The sequence below is a fragment of the Oxyura jamaicensis genome, chromosome 10, assembly GCF_011077185.1.
Source record: "Oxyura jamaicensis isolate SHBP4307 breed ruddy duck chromosome 10, BPBGC_Ojam_1.0, whole genome shotgun sequence".
Taxonomy (NCBI): Eukaryota; Metazoa; Chordata; class Aves; order Anseriformes; family Anatidae; genus Oxyura; species Oxyura jamaicensis.
In genome coordinates this window covers 14,298,072-14,311,620 of record NC_048902.1, presented here as the reverse complement: position 1 = coordinate 14,311,620, position 13,549 = coordinate 14,298,072, and the positions used below count along the sequence as shown (strand labels likewise).

The 13,549-nt window shown below is 43.4% G+C and overlaps 1 long non-coding RNA gene across 1 annotated transcript in view; it reads left to right on the top strand.

The window, feature by feature from the left end:
- LOC118172271 overlaps positions 1–13,549 on the top strand; it is a 141,149-nt gene that overhangs the window by 90,638 nt on the left and 36,962 nt on the right. The window contains exon 4 of the long non-coding RNA XR_004753623.1: positions 789–990. This is a non-coding gene — a long non-coding RNA (uncharacterized LOC118172271). The remainder of the gene's footprint in view (positions 1–788; positions 991–13,549) is intronic.

The following is a 13,549-nucleotide window of genomic DNA, read 5'->3' as shown; positions in this document are numbered from 1 at the left end:
TGAAGACGCCAAATGTCTGTGTTTGTACAGAGCCCCGTAGAGGTGAGTGAAGCCAGCTGCTCTCTCAAGGCAGTGCTGTACGTTTGTCCGCAGTGCAAGTGGAGCTGGTTGGGAAGTTTCAAAGGTTTAACTGCAGATGTCTTTCTTGATTTAGGTTGGTTTCAAGTGCTTTTCCTTAAGTTGCTTTTCTAAATGCTACACCTGTTTTTGGATCTTGTGAAAAGCTCATAGTAAAACCAATTTCTATTTCTTTAAGGCATAACATGAATAACCAGTGTTAGGATGGGTACTGTGCAGGGCACAGAATTGAAAACTTAAATTGTGAAGGTCTATGTTCTGCTTAAGCCACCAAGAAGATGTCCATTTTCGAAGCACTAGGCTAAACTGAACTTCTCCCAACCCCAGGTCCTCCTGAAATGAGGAAAGAAATAAAGAAATTAGCTAATGCCATGATTTATCTTGTAGCATTTGGAATCTGCCCCCTTGAGCAATCAAATCCATCAGCCAAATCTCTGTGGTGAATACTAAGGCTTAAGGGTTGCTACAAATCCTGTGCTTCAGCACATGCAAAATGAACCTTCAGGCTTCCAGCCCTCAATGAATAATCCCAGAAAAGCCAGCTGACCTGTCAGGCCGTGCGGATAATTCTAAAATACATGATGTTAATGAAGTAGCAGAACTACCACAAATAGCAGGGATCATAAAAATAGAGTGAAAAACTGATTGCACTACAGTTGTGAAAGTGGCTGATTCTCACTTCTACCCTTTAATTTCTTCATTTTCAACAGAGTCTACCTCGGCTTCCATCGTGAATATTAAGCAAATGAAGTCTGGAAATCTACCTCCACTACCTGACGTAACAGTGTAACACAGCCTTGAAGTTGCAGCTCTGAAAAGAGAAAACCAGGATGGCCAGACAAACCTGGGAACAAGTTCGTACAGACTGGAGCGTCTGGAGGAATCGGCTCTGCAGACCAGACAAGGAGGCAAGTAAGTGAAGTTTTAGGTTCTCTCTTTGGTTTGCTACATTGCACCACAAACTGTCCGCAAGTCCTCTGGGAAGATTTTCTGTGCTACAATTATCCATCTCTTCATGGCTGAAACAGGATTACTGCCTGTGAACTTGGCAAGATTTTGAGAAACATTGAAAGGTTCTTTCAGTCGGGACTTCAAAGTATGACCTTGCAATTGCCAGAGATCAGCTAGCACCTTCCTTCATAAGCAGGGCAAGCTAACCTCCATGTCCTTCTTGCAAGTTGGCTGAAATTGCTCTGTCCAGCCACCTCTCCTCATTCCCTTTCCAGTTGCAGAATACACACTTCATAACCCACACCAGTCCTGGGCACCTGGAATTGCATTGCACTGAGTTTCATCACAGAAACCTTAATTCAACCTTAATTCAGGTTTATTTCATTGTCACAGAGATATGCCAAGGCACTTAATCTCAGTTAGTCCTTAGCACAAACAAGTTTTCATGGAAAATGTTGGCTGGTGGCGCCTGCTCTGCTAGAGGCTGCTGTCCTGAAGATGACCTCTCTCTTATACACCCCTCTTATATAAAAATGACACCTATCTGCTAGAGAAAACGTTATTTCCCTCCAAATCCCAGAGCACCATGAGTCCACGAGAATCTGTTCAAGTGTCCAGTGGTGTCAGGGCAGAGGGCACTGATCTCCCATAGGGACATGTCTGCAAAGGTACTCAGCACCACAGGAGCAATGCACTCACAGCAGGGGCTGGCACGGCTTTTGCCAGTGCTAGCCCAGAAGGAGTCTGTCCTTCCCACACCTTGAGGTCTTCTGCTTGGTCTCCGAGCCAAAGGTGAAGTCAGCTCCTCTCGTGACCCCCACAAAACAATGCAACCCCAGCGCTGCTTTCCCAAATTTTGTCCCACTAGGTCTGCTTCCTGCTTCCTGGCTTGCAGCATCACTGATAGTTTGATGAGGGCACAGGTGGACCATGATGGAATGGTACAAGTCCAGAGTGGTAAAATGGGTAGAAAATTATCAGAAAGAAGAAAAGATTGAAATGAAGCTTCCAATGATGCAGTTTCCATGGCAACTACCCTTCTACACAGTTTTAATCCACTTTTTCAGGCAGCCATTCCAGGATGTGCAGGGAACCACACAACAGCTGCACATATCCTATTTCTAACACATCTCCTGATTAAAATAATTATTCCGTATAGAGAGATTGTCCTGAATGGCAGTGGCTGAAGTTTTGGGTAGCCGTGGGGGAGGAGTATTCTCACAGTGCTTTCTGAAATAATACATGTGGATGCAAATCCTAGCATTCACTGGAGGTGAAATGAAGGACACCCATCCCAAAGCTATTGCAATGGGACATGTCTCATTGTCCCTATGGGACAAATGTCACGGTGTTGTATGTATGGCACTCTGTCATGGATGAAATCAAACCTGGTCTTGTTAATGAGCTTCAGGTTGCTGAGGCCTTACTTTATCCGAAGTAGCAGGGACAGGTGTTAGAGCCAGAGCATATGCCTTGCTGTCACACTCCATGTTCAGCCATCACAAAGATCCAGGACAGCCCCAGAGCTACCCCTTTGCTTTCAAATTGTCATCTTAGAAATGGAAATCGGGGAAGTATTTTGCAGGTGAATCATTTCTCTGTAATCCTAGTGGGACCGTGTGATGATTACAACACTTTGATTCTCTGTGGGGATTACGTGGACTGAAATCAGAACACAGGGAATCACCTTTGTAGTCCTGAGGATGTTATTTCTCATTGTCGTTGTTGCTATTGTTATCTCTACTCTGGCTTCTAAAGGCCCTTGCAAAGACTGATGTTCCCTTCTGCTAAATAACATGACACGATGAGACAGAGACTATACCTAAGAGCTTGTAACATATAGCAACATGATAGAAAAAGAGTAGAAGGAAAGTCAGATTCTTGCCAGGTACAGAACTAAAGAAAGGGTGGATTAAATGGTTTCCTTAAGGTCGCATACCGAGTTTATGGCCAGAACTGAGTGCAGATCCCTTGAGTCCCAGTCAGGCCTTTTATCACTGGCATGGCTCTTCCTTTGCTGCTCTCCCAGGCTGTCAGTCTCATTTGTCCTATAGAAATATTGAGATAGCTCTGGCAGATGCATTACCTAAAGAGGAAAATGTCTGAAATTATCCTTTCTTCACTCCAAGGAGTGCCAGGGGAAATCTACATTTCTACACGGTAACTATGTTAACCACTTAATTCCAAAGGAAGCAGATAGCAGGAAGATATTAGTGTGGGAATGAGCAAGTAAATAAAAGGATATTTCTCCCCAATAAACCTCAGTTCTCTGGGAATTATTTTTGAAGTCTACAAAGTTAAATTACAAAGAAGCCTGCCAGAACAGGTAATGACTATACTTCAGGGAGAGGTAATTGTCCTAGAAAATTTTATGTGCTGTGGTTACAGTGATGGAAGCAAGAATTTAACCAATATGAGGGATCTCTGGGTTACAGCATCTCTACCAGGGACGTGGGGAGGAACTCTGGAACTTCTTAGCACTTGATGTCTAAACAGATTATGAGCTCTTGACTATTTTGGCTTGGTACCTACTCACTCACACAGGTGAATTCAGTGTCTTTAAGTGGAATTGAGTGACCACTGGCCTGGAAGGGCTGAAAAATCTGACTTTAAAACCCAGTTAAATGATGTTGAAATATAATGTTGATAGAGATGAAAAATCTCCCTTCCTCCAAGATCACTCAGGCTGACGGCCAGTGTTTAATGACAGTGCAAACCAGAACAACTGCATGTTTTCAGCAGAGTTGTTCCGTTGTTCATTGGCAAGGCTGCGTGAGGAGTATCATGTTTGCATGAAATGAGCAATGAGTGAATGGGCTTGTAGGTAGGGAATGCCAGAGATAGGGTGGTGGCTACTACAGGTCCATAGATTCAGGAACTGGTGGGTACATTTTTATTTAGCAGCAGCTCGGTTGTCTCTGTCAGACAGGTGTGCAGGATGGCGTGACTCTGAGGAGTGTTATTTGCCAAGTAAAAGGCACAGAGAAGGAAATCTTATCTTGCACTTTCCAGTGTCCCCATTTCATAAATATGATACATTAATATTCATTATACCACGTGCATTATCATTTTGGAAGGAGATTACTGGGGATTCACTATTTTCTCTCCATCATATTTTCCAATTAGGATCCTCTCTTTTGCAAATAATAAGCTTTTTTTGTTGCCAGAGGCTTTGCAGCAAAGTTCCAGTCAGGGCTTTGGAGCTCTGCTCAACCTCCATTTCAAAAAGAAGTGCAAATTGAAGAACAATTATATTTTTAATAACAGGTTAATCTTGCGGCACTAAATATGATTAGAGAATAGCCTGGCTAGCGTGGAAGAATACAACAGATTTAGGAGTTGTTCCCAAAAACTGCTGGGGGATGGGAAAGGGTGAATCTGTACAAATACACCACTGAGTTCACAGGGGTGGATGAGGCAAAGGTTTCGGGGTTCTTAGGGGATGGACAAGAAGAGAAGAGAAGAGTGGAGGAGCAACTAAAAAGGAGTAGCTTGAGTCCTTGTTCCTACCCCATGAATAAGTCTTTTGGTTCTGTTTGTCCACTCTCACATGGACAAAAGCATTCAGGCCTGTTCTCCCTTGGTGGCAGCAAGGCAGGTGCCTGGGGATGGGTTTGGTGCACGCTGCTGACCCGTGCTGGGCAGGGGAGGAGCAGACCTTCAGCTTCTGGGAGCTGTCTCAGGTTTTTCTGTACCTCAGGTGCTTCCTTTAGGTTCCTTTGTACAAAGGCAGAGGACCAAAGCACGGCTCTTCTTCAAAGAGGCAAGAAATGGGGAATAGGTATGCAGCAGAGTAACTTAGGTGATTAAATGCCAGAGACCCAGACAGCAGATAATGCTTGGGATAAACACTGAGATCCCACCAAAAGCCACTGTGTGGCTGTTTGTGCAGCCACTGGTCCATCACACTTATGGAGAGTGAATTACAAGCAAAGAGAAAGAGGAAAGAATGGAAATGTTGTTGAAAATGCACGGGAATGCCAGAAAACCCCTCCTCTTCCTATTACCCCACTGCCTCTCCTCTGTCTGTCTTTTCCCTGCAAGATTCTTTGCCTTTGTCAGTTGTGGTAGAAAGATATGTCTCCAGGTGAGCCTGCTCTATCACTTTGGGCACAATTAGACTAGACAAGGCATCTACAAAGAGAAAAGATGTCCAGGACAAGGAAAAATCACCCCTCCACACTGCTCCTTCCTCACCTCTCCACACTGCTCTGAAGCAAGTACTCACTGCCTGCAGCCCTTCATGCCCACGCAGACCTTTAACGAAGCGAGCCATCCTCACTGATGCTAATTAGTTAGGCTCTAGATTTCTCCTTCAATTACCACAAAGTTGTAAAGGAAAAAAAAAAAAAAAAAAAAAAAGAGAAAAAGAAAAAAAAATCTAAATTTACAGTCAACCCTTTGAGAGGCTAACTATTCCCCACACACACATACACATGCTACTAAAACAGCCCTTTAAAGTTGTTGGTGTTGTCAGTTACAAGAGCAGCATTTAACATTTAATGGTTGTTTTTGGTCAGAGCTGTTACTTTTCATTGTTTGCTAGATTTGTTCCTTAAATTTGCTTGGCTCTGTGCCATGCAGTTCTTCTAGATTTACTTTATATTGTGCTTGGGGTTGCAAGATCTTTTTTTATGATTTTTTTTTTTACTTTGAAGACATTTTGTGAAATGATTTTCATTTTTCTTGCCCAGTCCATTGTCTTGTCGTGTCTGATATCTATCTGGAGAGCCCAGGTGTCCCCTTACAAGCCCTCTAACAGTGCCATCGTGTTCACATTCTCCTCCCAGTGCAAAGTCACCAATTGTCACAGTTGTGAGGATCCCTGAGAATGTTGTTGAGTTAATTGGACTGGACAAAAGACTTTGGAAAAAACGGTACCTCGTCGGACAGTGCTGCCTGGTAGCTCTTACAGAGGTCTATGGGAAAAGCAGATTAGAGATACTAAGAAGACAAAGAAAAAATAAAGAAAGAAGTGCCTTTACTTATTGTCCATAATAATGGAGAGGCCAGATTAGCTGTTCAATTAAAACAAATGCAAAACAAGAAAATCTTGCCGTGCATCTTGACCTTTTTTTATAAACAGACACTGACCCATTATTTGCCACGTCTGTTTTAACCAAAATTTCAGGCAATGAGAGGTTTTCACAGATATCTGCCACAGACCCTCTTTGACCAGTCATCAAATCTGCATGGTCCTGGTGTCCCAATGGTCCTTATTCCTGGTGCATGTGATCGAAATGTGGCAAGATTTCCAAAATAGGACAGGCTGATCTTGTTGTTTGGGTTTACCTCCAGCTGCAAACAGCACAAGACGCTTCCACAAAGGGTCTTTGCAGAGTACAGAGGGCACCCAAAGAGCTGACCCTGCAGACAAGGGCACAAACTTCACCTTCCCATATATTCAATATTTTCCTTCCACCTAGCCAGATTTTCCTCAGCCAAACAATATTGACCTGTAGGTTTTTAAGTTCAATTTCTGCTCCTCTTACATCTTTACTGGCATGTTTACTGTGCTCTTAATTAATTATTTGTAATTGCTTGTGTTTTTTCCCTTCTTTTTTTCCTTTGTTTCTTGTTTCTCTCCCAGCCTTGGTAACAAGATGTTGCATCTCTTGAGGCTGGCGGGGTAAAAGCCTATTAATAAATAATTAAGTTCTGAGGCTCCAGCAGCGTGGAGTCACGTCTTGCCATCACATGGATGGAGTCTCCATGGCGACTCACTGGTGTGAACTGAAATGCTCTCTTTGGGAGGAGGCGAGAGGAGGTTATACAGGGCAAAAATGTGTGAAGTTAAATTATACTTTAAAAAATTAAAGGCACCGTTATGCTGGATAGTTCTCTAAATGATCTAGAAAGATGGAAACCTCCTATTAGCCCTGCTCCACCAGCATCCCTCGCTTCTGGCTGCCACTGCCCCGTGTTTATGTTCTGCTCCAGAGCCTCCAACATTGAGGCTTTTCCACCCTGTAGATGCCAAGCAACATCTTCCCCTTACCCAGTCCCCTCAGACCTTCCCAATCTGCAGCAATCCTGCGACCAAACTGTGCAGCCTCAGTCCCCACAATGAGAGTGACTGATTGCTAAAGAAAAGCGAGCACAAAATAATTTGTCATGTGTCACCAAATTAAGTCTTGAGGCCTGGAGTCCAGAGGCTCCTGCTTCTCTGCTCCTCTGTGTTCTTGTTTCCTACTACATTAACATGTCGCCTTTTCCCTGGAGTCATCCTGCAGCCTACATTTGTGCAAAATTCACACCTGCTCCTCATTAGAGCCAGATTTTGAGAAGTCTTTGCTGCGCATTTCTCCTTTTCTGGCAATACTCAGAGGCAGCTTCATGTGCTGGCACACGAAGTAGCCCTTCTATTTTTCCCATCTCATAATCCACCTCTAAGTATAGCAAAGACATTTCTTGTCCATTCAAAGCTGTACTTTTCAAATGAAAAGCAGTTAGCTCAGCAGTTCCGGCATCTGTAAAAGTATGTCCTTGTGCGGCAGCGTGATCTGAAACTCCCTTAGCCTGTTATCAGCTTTCCATCTGTGTTAGCAGCTACGTTACTCACAAGCATCCTGATTGATGTATTTCAGCCAATATAACTTTCCCAAACCCCACTTCTCCAATAATGTTTCATGGGAACATGAGAAATTTCTAGCTCCTTGTAATGCCAAGGATGTAAATCACACTAATTGTCTCCCAGATTTCAGAAACATCCTGGGCTTTCATTTCCTCTGCAAACTTCTGGAGCATTTACATTGACTTTTGGCAGGTAAATGGTAGGGGGCCCAAACAATCCGTCAAGTAAAACTGCATTGAAAACACATCAAGCTAGGAGTTGTGACAGGTAGGTAGGTCTCAGCTCCAAGGGAACAAAGGTTTTGATATCCCAGTTCCCTTCTCCTCACAGGAGGACACGATGTGCAGCCCAGGAATGTCACTCTTTCCACCCAGGGATATTTGCTGGCTGCTCAGTGTCCACAGCCCCACTGGGAAGCAAAGTCCAGGGGCAAGACATCCTCTCTGTGTTACTCTCGGTATTTCTTTAAGCTTGTGGGACAGGATCGGGGCAAAGGTCTGCGTGGTAAAGGGTGGTTGTGGTCTTGCAGATCTGAAATTTGCTGCAAACAAATCTCCACAATGTGTACAGCCAGAGAATGGGGCAGTTCCTCTTTCTCATTGCCAAATTTCTGAGAAAGCGTGTGATATCGAAAGGTCTCTCTCAGCTCTTTTTATTGGCCTATTTTCACCCTTTTCTTTTTTAGTGGAATCTAAAGAGGAGATGAAAGATGGACTGAGTGAGGTTATCACAGGGATAAAATAATACTTCAAGGTGTTTCAGACCTGTTTTCATGGTGTTCTCTTGTAGCCACTGCAGAGGTTTTCAGAAATTGTTTCCCAGCCTTTTTCACCTCCAACACTCCTCTCCTCCCAACAGACTAAGGCCAGAGCAGACGAGGAAAGTGGATTAATATTTATTTTTTTTTCTTCAGCAATCTGGCATCCTGTCTTTGCTTCCACACTTTTGATATTCACCAGCCCCAGCAGAAAGCAAACAAGCAATCTGAAATTCAGGGCTTGTTAGGTAAAACAAAGAATAACTATATCAATTATTTTGATTCTGAGGAGAAATATTTGCTTTTTATTTTTTTTCCCTAAGACTGCCTATGGTTTTTAACACTGAGTTGGGATTTTAAATAATTCGTCTATTTTTAAGTGATGTTGGCAACCTAATTTTGACTCAATAGTTCCATGACGCTGAAGGAAAAAGAGAGAAAAAAATAATTGCAAAACACAAAATAAGCAGAACTGGTTTCAGTGAGGTGTTTTGATCATCCCCATGAGCTGTTTTCTTGCTGTGTTGTGCGTGACTGAAAATCAGAAAGTGAATCTGCCTATTAACAAATGGGAAGCTGACCAAACCAGTTTCATCAGACTGCAGTAGAAAAACTGAACAAGGGAAAAATAAATATAGGAAAGTAGGTGATTAGAATTATTTCCATTCTGTCAAAGAGAACACATGAATGATACAGGAAAGGATTCCTTATGAAGATTTAAAAAATAAAAATAAAAATAAAAATAAAAATAAAAAAAGCATAGTTTAATTTCTTAAGATGGGGAAAAGGCTGAACGGATTCCCATGGGTATGACTGAAGCGTGGTGTCACAGACTGGCAGTGAACGAATGGTTTGGGGCAACCCCTGAGAAGGGACTCCACCTCTTCCCCTAACCGTAATCTGGTTTCTCTATATGCTGCTGCTCGCTTTTGGAGTAAATTGCAAACCTGCACAAGGAGTTGAATAAACAAATTACTGCCTGCGCATGTGTGTTCATTAGGAAAAAAAAAAAAAAAAAAATGCTGATTACTTGGCAGCTTGGCATTTCATAATATCACAAAGGGTTTTGAGAGATGAACAGCTACTGCAAGCCTGCCGTGGAAACCAATATCTTCACCTGTGGGAAATGCAAGGATAACAGGCAATTGTGACTAAAAATGCAATTACTACAAGAGAAAAAGATTCACTTTCCTCCATGTGCATAGAAATCATAAAAAGACATTTTCATCCTAGGCCAACAAGGCCTGAAGCTGGGTTTTATTCTGCACTTAGAACCAGTAATAATTTTTCACCTATTATGTATCTCCCAGACAAAAATATATTCTTCTCCGTCTTACCTAGAAGGATCTCTACTTCTACGCAATTATTTTACCAGATGCAGGGAAGCAGGATAGAGAAAGCAAATATTTGCCTTTGATCATTTAAAATTCCTATTTTCTCTCTCTCTTTTATCCTGTCTTTCAAGATCAGATTTCTATTGCAACAGGAGCGTGGACAAGACAGAGCTTTTAAAACAAAACATCCTAAGTTTTAACCACAAGCAAAACATAAGAGAAGCACAAGACCACTCAATGCAGGAAGGCACAGCCTGCACACTGTGGGATGGATGGAACTGGTAAAACCCTATATAAACCTCAGCAAAATGCCTTGTCTGTCACACTCTGTTTGCTGTTGCATCCCTTCAGGCACCTGACCTGTCAGCTGATGGCTTTACTTTGGGTAGAAAAATTCCACCTCCTGTAACAGAACAAGTTTTCTGAGCTTCACATCCAGAGACCAAAATATTCACACGCAGGACCCACATACCTGGGGTACGCTGGAAGGAAGGGGAGCTTCAGGGGCGATGTGCAGTGGCTGCTCTGCAGGTTTTGCAGAACCCTGTAGATAGATGCTCTGCGCCATACAGCTTTGCAGTGTTAGAGGGAAATCACCCATGAACAAGGAGACATTTTCATGGCCCTAGGTCTAGCATGGAAGCTTGAGTGCTCTCTTGCATTATCTTTTTGCTGCAGATCCCCTGAATTCAATATGCTGACCTCCAAATGCAATATGTTGTCCTTCTGTCTCCAAGTCAGTGTGCTGCGTTGGCCTCTCGTGACTGTTCTTTGAGTGGGGTTAGCTAAGGGACACCTCCTTGAAGTTAAGCAGATAGAGCCCATGATTTGGCAGAAGGAACCAGGACTTAGTCCAGCACATGCATTCTAGTCACACTGCATTGCTCCTAGACAAGTAAGAGAGCGAGAGTGCTTCGTTGGTCCTGAAAAGTCTTTTCGTTAAAAAGGAAAAGGGTTAAGAATCAGAATTGCTGTCTCAGTCTGTCACTGACTCAAATACAAAGAATGAGACTATTGAAACGTGTTATTTCTTTCACCTGACTCTTTCCGGATCTGGCTGAGTTCCTCCAAAGGTGAGGGGCATCACCTACATGTAAGCTCAGCAAAGCCCCATGACCACACCTTTGTGAATAACAGATTACCATCATTTTACAACAGCTACAAATCCTGGCCATGCCATTACATCTAGTAGGAAAACAAATCTACTTTCTTAGCAAATATGGTACATTGATAGGCAGCTTTCTGACTTAGGAGAGGCTTGACAGTGTACAAAGCCTTTCAGCAAAGATACTGCAGTAAATCTTGCCCAGGCCAACATATCTGAAGAAGTGTTTATACCTCACTGATCACTCAGCCTTAGATTTGTGATAAGACAGAAATCATTGCCATCTGATACCTCTCTGTTAGCCTGTAAGATATGAATCAGAGAAGTCTGTGCTCTGTCCGGAGTTGACAAAACGTATCAACACAACAAAAAACATCATTGGTCTGACACCTCTGCTGGCAGCCTCAGAAGGAAAGGGAAAGGGGGATGTAGTCCATGCTGCCCACTGGTTCCTCCAGGGCAAAGCTGAACCTGGCTGGTAAGGGGAGGAAATCTCTGCTAGTGACACCCAACTGAATAAATTACCTACCTACCTGATTATAGAAGCATCATCCCCCTCATCAGATAAATGCTTTGTAGGAAATCAGGCACACTGCTTCTGTCTTTGGTACTATCAGCCCCAGCCGGTGCGGTTATAAAGTCTCAGTGAAGAACCCCCAGTTTCACAGTCTCAATAAAAACAACAGAACATCCTTCACAGGGTAAGATACGTACGTGTATGATAACTTTTCAGCTCACCTTTCGCACCTGAAACAGCACGTACAAGTGCACAAAGCAAACAGAGCCCTTTCTGGTGTGTTTTGGAATAAACTGACATCCACACTTAAACATATTGCGCCGTACTACATTTCCTGGGGCCCCCTGATGTTGTTACTATCCTGACAGACACAGCCGCCTCACAAATTACACTTATTCTGACCTTATACACACTGACACAGAAATGCCTTGAAGACAATGTTGTCTCTCAGAGGCGCTGCGCATTCACACATGCACATGCACACATACACACAAAATTATGTCAGCCGTTTAAGTAATCCTTGCTTGGCTGTTCTTTTAAAATGCATCTTTCGTCTTTCTGTAACCAAGGGCTTTAATATTCAAATGTTCATGAGCACCAGCTTTATTAAAATTAGGGCTTGGGGAAATGTCTTCGAAAAGGAGAAACGAATATTACCCAACCATTTAAAAGATGCTAATTAATGGAGTTCTAAAGCCCAAAGAGGCCATTTGACGGAGCAGAGATTCCTCTACCAGACAGATTTGTAACTTATCGGTTCGAGTGGCAGAGGCAGGAACAGGAGACTAGCAAAATAAAATGCAAGTAGGTTAAGAGGAACAATCCTCCAGGTGTTCCGAGGACTCCAGAGTTTAGTTCTGTGCCAGCAGTTTGAGTTTTCTGCCTATGAGCTCTGTGTGTGAAGATTTTTCTTTCCCTGACACAAAGCAGAGCTTGTGTCTCTTCCCTGCTGGAACTGCCCTGTGCTAGGAAGAAGCCATAGCCCACACGCTGCTCAGCTGTGGTCTGTTGAGAGTTGTGGCTGCCAGCTGCTCTGGTCACAGGGGGATTTATTCTGAGATAAATCTAATCTCAAGGGTATATGGGCATATCCATATGTATACGTGTGCACAGGGAAAGAGCTTTGCGCTGAGAATAGCAAAGATACACTGGAATGGTCAGAGCTCTCCAAGTAGACTTTTTTTATGATTATTTCATCTGAATGTATAAAATCAAGGGAACCTCAGGAGCCACCCCTGTCACACTTCCCTAGATCCTGCCTATCTCTTCTACTCTCAGCAGAGTGACTGAATTTGTATCTGTATCACTGAACTAGCATCCTAAATTCTTCTGTCTCCTCTCCCCTCTCCTGGCCTGTTCTACTCTTTGTGCACAGATATAACTCTGGGTCAAGAACCAAAAATATTCCTCACACTAGAGAAATAGATTCTTTTGGTGCCTATGTGCACACATACCGACTCCAGCTCTGTAGTAGAAATGACATCTCTGAAGTCTGGCAGTGATGCATTGCTGGAATTTCCAAGTACAGATGTAATTCTTGCTGGGTCAGTTGCTTTAAGAAAGTCAGGGTGAGCTGGTGATTTGAACCCCATCATCTTCCCTTTGCCAGGTGGCAGTTTAAGTGGTCATCTGTATTTGCCCCATCCCACCTGATTTCCAGACTTCAGGCTGAAGCTAGACAACTTCTCCCCTTCCCATCACCAGATCCCAGCAGGGACAGGGAAGGGAAGCTTTGAAAGGGGCCTGGGAAGCAGGATCCTGGTTACAGCTTCCAGCAGGCAGAGGGCTGGTTGGGATGTACCTCTGGGAAAAATTCCCATCGTTAATCACTTCACTGCCATCAGCTGGGTACTGCTGGAATCATGACAAAAGCAGAAAGAGAAGAAGGTAACCCTAAGGATGGGCAGAGAGATGGGTGGCTTTCTGGTTATAAATAAAACTTTCCTTGCTACATCCACCACTCAGCCAATGCTCTCCTCCCCACATAACCTAACCCTCCTCAGGGAGCTCTGATCCTACCATCCTGCCTGTCTACAGTACCAACACGAAGACTCCAGCCTCTGTGATTCATCTTGGCTTTCTGGGGGAAATTAGAGCAACAACCACCAGAACAGAGCAATCGACAAATACAGCTCAGAGGGGCTCAGCTGAGACTGTTGCTGACCTAATGAACTCATTTATGATTCATCTTATGTTTTCATGCTCTCGTTTTCTCTCTTTTTCTTTTTAACTC